The sequence below is a fragment of the Mustela nivalis genome, assembly GCF_964662115.1.
Source record: "Mustela nivalis genome assembly, chromosome: 1".
In the NCBI taxonomy this organism is placed as follows: Eukaryota; Metazoa; Chordata; class Mammalia; order Carnivora; family Mustelidae; genus Mustela; species Mustela nivalis.
The window spans coordinates 130,529,267-130,539,656 of NC_139020.1; the positions used below are offsets into that span (position 1 = coordinate 130,529,267).

At 45.4% G+C, this 10,390-nt stretch overlaps 1 long non-coding RNA gene across 1 annotated transcript; it reads right to left on the reverse strand.

Annotated features, from left to right (window-relative positions):
• Positions 1 to 1,031: 1,031 nt before the first annotated feature.
• On the reverse strand, positions 1,032 to 8,140 carry LOC309847847. The gene is made up of 3 exons (XR_014302669.1): positions 7,792 to 8,140; positions 6,847 to 6,898; positions 1,032 to 1,289 (listed from the first exon to the last, which is right to left on the reverse strand). It is a non-coding gene; the product is annotated as an uncharacterized lncRNA (long non-coding RNA).
• Between the last annotated feature and the right edge of the window lie 2,250 nt (positions 8,141 to 10,390).

Consider the following 10,390-nt stretch of genomic DNA (forward strand, 5'->3'; position numbering starts at 1 on the left):
TTTTTGCTAGGTGGGGTTTTTTGTTTATCTTTATTTTTTGTTCTTTTGTTTTTGGTCCTTTTGATAAGTGTTTAAATAAGTACATTCTGTTCTGAGATATTCACGTAATGATTTTTTTTAAATATCAACCTTTCTTTCTTCTATTGCTAAAACGCCCAGATTTTAATTCTCTCTTCTCTTAATCAAGCTGCAGATAAACAATTCAGATTTGTTGACATGCTTGGTATGTACCAGGCCCCGTGGAGGACACTGTGGCTCAACAGGGCCCAGTCCTTGTCCTCAAGGGGCATCAGTCAAATGGGGAAGAGAGATAGTAAATAACTCTTTATAATTACCTACTATGATGCATGTCTCCATTCCCTAAAACAACGTATGAGTCAGGGTGGGCTAGCTTCTGTAACAAACAACCCCAATTTTCAGTGTCTTCACCAGACAAAAGTTTGATTTCACTCATACCAAGTCTGATGTGTATGTTCCTAGTTAAATGGCCCTCTTCTAAGTGGTGACACAGGGATCCAGCCTCCCTCTAACCTGTCAAGTCATCATCTTTAGCCTTTGGCCCTCAAGGTCACCATGAAAGGGGATGACCGTGTAGGCAAGGCACACTAAATGCATTGGTCATGTTGGTCATCTTGTCATGTGGTCCAACCTCAATGCTGGGTGGCTGTTTCCCAGCTATAACTGTATTATGCCAGAGGAATACATATCTTGGTAGACAACAAGCAGCCTCTGCCACATGTAAGTACTGTCTTCACAGCTGACAAAATTGAGGGTTTAAGGTACTTAACCAAGATCCCACTGCCTGTATATGGAGAAACCAGATTTGAACCCAAGTTTGTATGATCCAAAGTCCATGGTCTCACCACTCTTTTTTTTTTTTTTAAATTTATTTATTTGACAGTCAGAGATCACAAGTAGGCAGAGAGGCAGGTAGAGAGAGAGAGAGGAAGAAGCAGGTTCTCCACTGAGCAGAGAGCCCGATGTGGGGCTCTATCCCAGGACCCTGGGATCATGACCTGAGCCGAAGGCAGAGGCTTTAACCCACTGAGCCACCCAGGCGCCCCTCAGCACTCTTTTGAACTAACTTCTTTGCCATGATGGTGCGACAGGCTCTTGGCCATTGGACCCATTGTTCTTGCCTCAGGCCAGTGTGGAAATCTGGTTTTGCTGCTGCTCCATTTTGTGGTCTGATTTTCCCGATGATCTGTGGTTCTCACTGGAGGCCTGGCTAGTCTGCCAAAACGTTCTCCTTCCCCAGATGCATTCATGGCACGGGGTGAAGTTTCCATCTTTGAGAGACAGAAAATAAATAGCATTAGCGCTTTCACAACTGCTGTTTAAATAGGATAACAGCCAATTTGCATATATAACTTAAGGCATCTTTGGTTTTAGTATAGTTGCATTATTTCATGGTTCCATTTCCCACAGGCTAGTAAATGGTTAGTGTTAAAGAACAGACAGAGCTCTAGGAGTTTGCATATAGGAAATCATTTCGAGTTTGAGTAATGGAATCATTTTGTGAGCAGGAACATGCACTGGGTTCTAATCACAGGCAACAGGACAAATGTGTGTAGCAAACACCCCTTCCACCTTGGAGATTGAGATGGACTAAAGCAGAGAGCTGTGTTCACGTTCACTGGGACTGATGCTGATGTTTGTGAGAAATGTCAGCCCTGTCCCACAAGACCCTGATTACACCGAGCTCCAGTTACTATGATTGTACAACAAATTATCCTCAAACTCAGAGGCTTAAATAAGCATTTATTATGCTTACAGATTCATGGGACTTTGAATAGGGTGCAGCTTAAATTTGTTTTTCAATTGGCTTAAATTTATTACTTCAGTTCTGGGGCCCCAGTTGGAAGACTCAGTGGTTGAGGGTTAGGATCATCATCTAAATGCTCATTCATCCACAAGTCTGGTGGTTGATAGTAGCCGTTGGCTGGAGAGTCTCAGTTTCTTTTCCCGTGGGTCTCTCCACTGAGACTCTCATCCTGAGAGAGAGAGAATGCTAAGCAGAAGCTGTGTTGCCTTTTTCACTTTTCCTTAGAAGTCATGTAGCATTGCTTCTGCCATATGTCACTCACTGAGGCAGTGACAAAGTCCTGTCGGGTTCAAGGAGAGTGTGGGGGTGTGGGAGACTCTGCCATACCCAGAGTAAGGAGTGGCAAAGTTCAAGAAGAATGAATGGGACTGGAGACATTGCCCTGGCCATTTCTGGAATAACTGATCTGCCATATCTTGTTTTTATTCTGACCCTGAAATCTGACTTAAATATTTGTTATCACATATTTGGTGCCCATGGGTCAGGCACCTTGGAGTCATCAAATCTAAGCTGCACCCCAACTCTGCAGAGTAGATCATGTTATCCTTTTTATAGATCAGGAAACTGAGGCCTCGAGAAGTTAACGAACTTACCCAAAGACACAGAGCTAGCTAATGATACAGTCAAGTCACAAAGCCAAGCTTGGAAGATTCCAAGACCCATACTCTTTCCCACAGATCCTATATGATTCCCGATGGGGATGAGTCACTCCTTTAATGAAAGGAAAGTTTGGCAGGGGAAGGCTGGAGTGGTGGAGACAGGGTAAAGGGAAGTTCAGACGCTTTGGATTAATGGCAATTTCCATGAAGGTGTTTGTTCTAATAGTTTCCACCTTCCAGAATCCACACATCCTCGGAGCCTGTCAAGTCAAGCTGATGTAATTTAACCCTTCCTGCTTCCCAAACAGCTGCAATACATTTACTGTGGTTCTCCAGACTGTGTAAAATATGACACAAAGGCCAGAATATGGGATAATGTCAATGGACAGTGAAATCCACCGTCCTTCAGGTGGGCCTGGAAGACTTTACTAGGGCAATTCATCTTTCAGACCAAGAAGGTGTTTTTGATACTGCATGCTGGGAATATTTGTATCTTGATCTGGGGGATGATGACACGGGTATGTGTATTTGTAAAAAAATCATCAGCCCGCTCTCTTAAAAGGTGTGTATTTTACTGATATAAGCTAAATGTCAGCCATGATACGAATATGGTTAAAAGTCTGATAATTATGCCAGGATAACAGGCATACATGAGCTCTGACTTGAGCAAATTGGGATGTCCAGTCCTCCTCATCATTACCAGTTCCTGCAATGGCCTCTCCAGAATGGTACAAGCTGGTGTGTGTGTACTCAGAAGTGATTGATTTTCAATCAAGATCCTGTAAAGTCACATCTTTGGGTCCTCTTTCACAGTAAACACACACATTCTGGGAACACACATTCATAAACACTTCATGTTCACACACGTGGACACAAACACTTTTCCACACATGCCCACACAACCTATGCTTACACACTCATGCATCTAACACACACTCGTTCACACTCATATAACTTATAGGCACACACTTATGCTCACACTTACATGCTCATATTTACACAAACGACACTTATACACAAAGACCCTCCTGTTTACTCTCACTCAACACCCATACAGATATTCCCACTTGCACACTCACATTTACATTCAGTTACACTGAGGCTCGCACATGCTTATGCTTTCACATTCCCACTCACACACGGGCTTACACTCCTTGGCTTACGCTCCCACGTGCATTTATATACTCCCCCCACATTTAGACACACACACATACTTTATCTCAATTCTCTGAGGAGAACTTAGCTGGAATTAGAATGGAGCCCATTAGAACTTTTCTTAAGTTTACTGCATGGCTGTTTTGGGATCTTATCATTGCTACATTACTTCTCTGGTGATTGTGTTTTTGTTTTCAAAAGATCCTCTGGGCTTTTTGTTGCAAAATACAAATTTGAAATCATGGCACACATCTGCATACTGGACATAAAATTTTTGTCAACACAACAGAGATTCTTGCTAAGGCTGATAATATTAAAAACAACCAAAACAATCATCACCCCCAAACTACAATGTTTATAATTTGATTGCCTTTCAGTGCCTTTACCTCCTAGGTTTTAGACAGGGGTGATCTAAAATCAAATCTTAAAAAAAAAAAAAATCACCAGTCTAATGTTGGTGATTCTGATATTAGGGACCAAGAATCTCCTCAAGCTTCAGCCTAATGTCTGGCCCAGGCAGCTTGAAGCCTTAGGGATGCAGGTCTGTCTGGGACCTTTAGGGTCACTAAATGAGCTCCCAGTGGCAGCTACCCAGGTGGTGTTTGGGGTTGAATTCAGAGTTCCAGGCTCAATTCCTGGGTCCCAACTGAGCCGGGCAGTGTGTGGCTGGAGCACTGCCTAGGAAGCTTGCAAGGATGCAGGCATGAAAAAGTTAAATAACAAACCATGAAAATAAAAACCCCAGAGAGCTGTAGCTAGGGCTGGGGGTGTGGACAGTGCACCACTCAAGGCCAACCAGGCTGGCGATGACTCAGGACAGGCTGTTCCAAGATGTTTACATCACTTGCCACCCAATAAACAGGGCCGGCTTTAAAATCTCCTTCTCCTCATGGGACACCTGAGTGGCTCAGTCACTTAAGCAACTGCCTTCAGCTCAGGTCATGATCTCGGGGTCCTGGGATCAAGCCCGGTGTCAGGCTCCCTGTTCCCTCTCCCTCTGCCCCTGCCCTGCTTGTCTCCCCCCAACTCCACCTCTAATAAAATACAATCTTTTAAAAAAATCTCTCCTCCTCCTCTTGCAAGGCTGACAGAGAGGCCAAAGAGGGGAAAGGCAGAGTGCCCAGCTGCTCAGGCAGCACAAGTCATTCCTAGTTAACCAGGAGCAGGCATTTCACAGTCCACTAGGGAAAGGAGGGCAGATTCCCTTAGTGTCCCAATAGCAAAGGCAGAGTTAAAGCTACGAAGACAGCTGAATCTTCAGGCTGGAACCATGAAAAACCGAAGTTGGAGAGAGTGGGAATCTCAGTGGAGAAGCCAAAATATCCAGGACACTTTTATTCAAGAAAGTGTCCTTCTGACCGCCTAAAATCTGGAAATGTGGAAGGCATGACCCACAAAGCAGATCAGTGAGGACTGCAGAGCCAGGAAGGACTGGCTGAGGACACAGACGTGCTTGTCACCCCCAGTGAGGATTCTTCTGATTCATAGTTAGGAGAGACTGGCGATTCATACCACTATCACATAGTATATCAAGTACCTCTGATTTACATTTTGCTTTCCCCAAACTCTCTTTCTTTTTTTCATTTGAGATAGGATGAGTATGTCACATCGAGCTGTGAAGGGAAACCCTTTTGCCTCCCCCGCTCAGTGGGAATCTCAGAAAGCCCAGAATTTGTGTTCAATCACCTTCAAAGCTCGCCTTCACTGGGGCCATTTGCCTGCTTGCTGATCTCACCCTGCCATTTCCTTTGGTGAGAGAGTGTTCAATGAGGGTGGAACCGGAGCTGTTTTTGGAGTCCATTTGCCTCTTGAGGTGGTTGGGTTAACACTGACAGATCCAGCCATCCTTTAAGAAGGAAGGGCTCCTCAAGCCTTCAAGGGTCTGAGCTTCCAAAGGCCAGCTGTGTTTTTCTACATACATATACTGCTCATTACCAAGTTATAAGTAGATCCTAAGAGCTTTGGCCTCAAAAAGACAAAACTACCATTCCCTTTTCAGTCTCCCCTTTTAGGGTCAAAGTCAGTTCACACACTTTCTCTCTCAACTCTATTTTTGGGTTTTGGACCAATAGCGCTAGCCCAAGAGCCCTTTTTCTAAACTTAAAACTTAAAAAGATCTGAATTTCATGGGATGGAGTGCTGGTGAAGGTCGGGGGGGGGCGGTCATGCCATGGAGGTGGGGATGGTAACGTTGTTGTTGGCGATGACATTGATGTTGAGAGTAATGTTGGTGGCGGGGGTTGTTGATGGTGGTAATACGGATGGCAAGTGCATGTGAAGGTGGTGCCAAAGACGATGGTGGTGATGAGCTGTGGAAGGGAGGTGGGGATGGGGGTGGAGGTGGGGTGGTGGTGGTGATAGCAAAAGGTAGTACAGTAGTGGTAGAGGTGGAGTGGGGATGGTGGCAAAGAGGGAGACTGGTGCCGGTTGGTGGTGTGGTGGCAGTGATGGTGGCTCTGATGGCGGAGATGGTGGAGGTGGTGGTGACCATGGTGGGCAGTGTGATGATGGTGGGAGAACTGAGAGTATTGATGGCAGTGACAGTCAGTCAGTGCCCATGTTGGCAATGGTTGGTGAGGCACAATTAATTCTTTCTCTCTGCCTTCCGGGATTCTTGTAATAACTGAATATATTCTTCAGACCTTTGCATGCCACAAGAGGAGCAGCTTCACTAGTCATATAAAAGGTGTTTTTCCCATGACAGGGGTGTCCTTGGATTACCACCTCACAGCAAGAAGTGGCCTCGAAGATTTATTCAGCCTTGACTTGACAGCTTCTTTTGCTGAAGAAGAGGGGGAGAAAACCCTGATGGGTTGACCCACTAGTGATTCTTAGTTAACCACAACTTTTAGTTAACTTGATTTTTAGTGACTACAATAAACTACACACAGTTTCCATCCCATTTCCTGGATTCAGACATCCCTCATCAGACCTGTACTTCTCCTAAGGAAGATCCTTGGAAGTGAACCTCTTCAGATATCAAAGATAAGGAGCACGAGCAGGATAGATATGCTGTAAGGAGTCTGGTGCCCTGGGTGGCAAACAGTTCTTCCCCCCAAGTCCCCCCCACGCCCCCTGGTCAACCAGACCACACAGACCACCTTTCCCATTGTGATTCCCATTCATTGATTGCCTCCTTGTATCAATACGAGGTGCTTCCCATAAGTTCTCTCAATGTAATTCTTAACAATAATGGCGTAAAGATAGCAGTTTTATCCCCATTATAAAAATGAGGACATTGAGGTTCAGAGAGGAATTGTAACTCACCTGAGGTCACACAGCTAAGTAGGCAGGTCCCTACACATACCACTGTGCCTTACTTCATTTTTCAGTTCAGTCAAACATGGAATGAAAGATACAACAAGGCTGCTTTCAACGCACACAGGGTGTTGGGAACAATGATGTATTTTTTCTGCCCCAAAGCCCAGCATACCAGCTTGTAAAAGGCAGAGAGATAAGGCACTGCTACTGTTAATGGGAATTTTCAGTGTCCAGTTAAATCTAACAATGAGTTTCTGACCAAAATAATTCTTTACCCAAAATTGACTGGAAGTCAAGTCATTTGGGAATTGTCCCCAGTTGAAAAGATGCTATTCTTTTGGATACAAGAGTGTCCCTTCAGAACAATATAGAGGAAAGGCTGGTTTGGAAGGAGTCTATGTTTTTCTGTTAATTCCTATTTTAGAACAAATATTTAGAGAGATTTCCACTAGCAACATATATGGTTAAAAGAGCCTCCGTCTGATAGCAAAGCCACAGGTTTTCCTGGGGAGTTGAGGAATGGAGACGTCTGCCAAAGTCTCCTTGAAGCAAGGACTGATGGGTAGAGAGAGACAGACACAGGAGGGTTTTAGAAAGCTGCGAAGCATGGGGCTGCTTCTCCCATTCCCAGCCCAGGAGCCATTCAGATTTGGGTCATACTTCAGGAGAGGGCAACAGGGAAGGCCCTAGCACCTTTGAGGTGAAATCAAGTATTAGACAGATGACCCCAAGGGAAACCTGAAGTCAGAAACCTGACTGTAGGGAGGGTGGGAGGGAGGTTGGCAGAGAAACAGTGGGTGAGGGGAAGCAATCAAAGAAAATCACTCTTGCAGATGCAGCCATGGGGTCGGCAGGCCGTGCTGATGTGACTCCTCTCTGAGCCCTCCTCCAGGCCACCAGGCTGAGAGAAACCACAGCCAGAGACCAGGGAGCTGCCACCACACCACTTACTTCTTGATAGTATGAACAGGTCGTAGCTATTATTGACAAAACCTTGAGTTATCTCTGACAATCCTGAGGGCTTACGAGGAAACCTGCATCCGGGCATTTTGTGGTGCAGAGCTTGCAGTGTTTGAGGAGGGGAGAAACGGGAGTGGCAGGATCGGCTTTGAGAGCTCAGGCCTCTGAAGCCCATGGGTCACCGGAGCCAGAGCATTGAAGCTTTCCACAGGTCTTCCTTGGCTCTCTGGCCTGGTCTGGTTCTCTCTTTGCTCCTGTCTGAGGAAAGGAAGTACACAGAGGGGACAGAGGCACAGGGGCCTGCTCAGGAAAGTGGTCAGGGGCCCTGGGAGGAGTGGGCAAGGCCCTGAGGGGCCCAGAAGGGAATGGGGGATAGGGCTGTTTCCTTAGCAACTGCTCTGTTGTAGCAACGGAGAGAACAGTCTCCCTGCCTTTCTGTTTCCCTGAAGAGCTTGATCAGTCTTAGCCAGGGTGTCAGGGGAAAGCTGCTCTAGTGATTTTGTTTCACACTTGGGGCTCCCTGGGAACTGGAAAGGAAGGGGAAGGTTGGACCTGGTTTAGTAATAGTCAGTCACTTGGGGCAGTAGAATGTAGGTAACCACGAATACAGAGGAGAATAGGGAGCACATTTCACCAACCAGCAGAAAGAGAGGAAGGCTTGCATTTTATTGCCACATTTTCATAGTTTACTCATTCAGAAAAGTTTTCAACCCTGTGAAATCTGCATCCATATTTCAGTCCCAGAATTATTCCTTCATTTATGGATTCATTCAATAATTATTGATGAAGTCCCTCTGATGTGCTGGGAACTTACTAGCTGCTAGGGATACTGTTAATAAGAAATGCCAACATTCACTGGGTACCTTATTATCCCATTCTATAGACAGGGAAACTGAGGAACAAAGAATTTTTATGAAGATTACAACAGCCAATATGGCCAATCTGGTCTTGGCCTCAGGGAGCTTTTATTCCAGTAGGGGAGATGGACATCAGACAAATAATTACATAATTATTTGATTATATTTGTGATAAATGTAATAACAGAGATAGGAGTTTGTCAGTCTGAGGAAAAGATAAGAAAAGAGACTGGGGCATGACTTTGACAAACCTAAAAACAGGGTCAGGACTAGAATGAAGCAAGAAAGTCACTGAGGGCTGAAAATTAAAGGGCACACTCACAGTGACCCTGGTGCCTCTCTTGTTCCCTGCTAGTCCCTGACCTTGCCCATGGATAAGGTGTGGGAGATAAGGGCTGCTCTTTGGAGAGACCCTTGGGAGAGCATATGGCTTTGAGGTTGTCCACAGAGTTAGGGAGAAGGCATAACTTCAGGGGTGACAACCTTGAGAAGGCAAGAGGGAGATGTTGGCTTTAGAGTGGAGCAGGAATACTTTATCCATTGTAACAGGAGGGAAAGCAGAGGTTTGTGGACTGATGTAGGTAAATTGACAGATTCAGCAATGGGAATATGGGAGAGTTTCTGACTGATTTCTATTTGTTCAGTAAAATATAAAATAAGATACTCATCTGGAAGTAAAGCCAGAGGAGGGGAGGTGGGCAGTCTGAGGACAGAAAAGAAAGTCCATGAGGGTTGGATTTGAGAGTGGCGGGCGTGTCTTGGCAGCTGTGATTCTAGTCAGAGGGAGGTCTGGAGTGGGTGGGTGGCGGGGATTGGGGGGTGAATTCAACCTGAATTGGGAACTAACCAGGTGAGCACATGGCAGGAGGAGGGTGAGGGAGGTTACTAGCAACCTCCTAGATGCTTAGGATTCCTAGAAAGATGGATCACAAAATATAATTTGGAGAAATAAGAGAGTAGGCTTTTCTTTTCTTTTTTTTTTTTTTAAGATTTTATTTATTTATTTGACAGAGAGAAAGAGAGAGCACAAGTAGGCAGAGAAGCAGGCAGAGGGAGAGGGGGAAGCAGGCTCCCCGCTGAGCAGAGAGCCCAATGCGGGGCTCAATCCCAGGACCCCAGGATCATGACCTGAGCTGAAGGCAGAGGCTTTAACCCACTGAGCCACCCAGGTGCCCCAGGAGGGTAGGCTTTTGAGAGGATAATCGGTAAAGAGGAAAAAGGAAGGCTCAGAGAAGATGGTAAGGCTCTAGAAGCTTTTAGCAAAGGCAGAATGTGAGACCCGAAGTGGGAGGGTTTGAGGGCAGAGAGTGTAGAAGATCAGGGTGGGCCCGTGTATGCCCAGAGTGGTGCAGGGAGCATGGTTTGGGGTATTAGCTGATCTGGGAGACAGACATCTGATGGTCTGTAAAATGGAGACAAACATTTTGGAGGTCAGGAAGCAGGAATGCCCATAGCTACATCATTAATAATTTATGTATTGTACAAAATGATTTCCATTTATAATCCTCTGATTGCAAATGATGGTAGAAAACATTGTATGTTGAACTCACCTTGGGTTATGTTTTCCTGAAATTGTTCAATTGTGCCCTTTTTGTGGATGCCACCAAACGGCAGGTTTCCTGGCCTCTGTCCCTCCAAGACTCACACCATCAGAATGAGCTCAAGGAATAAATTGGGAGTACTGAATTTGTGGTTCTTTGTTGAAGTTGTCTTATCCAAGGCATGAAAGACTG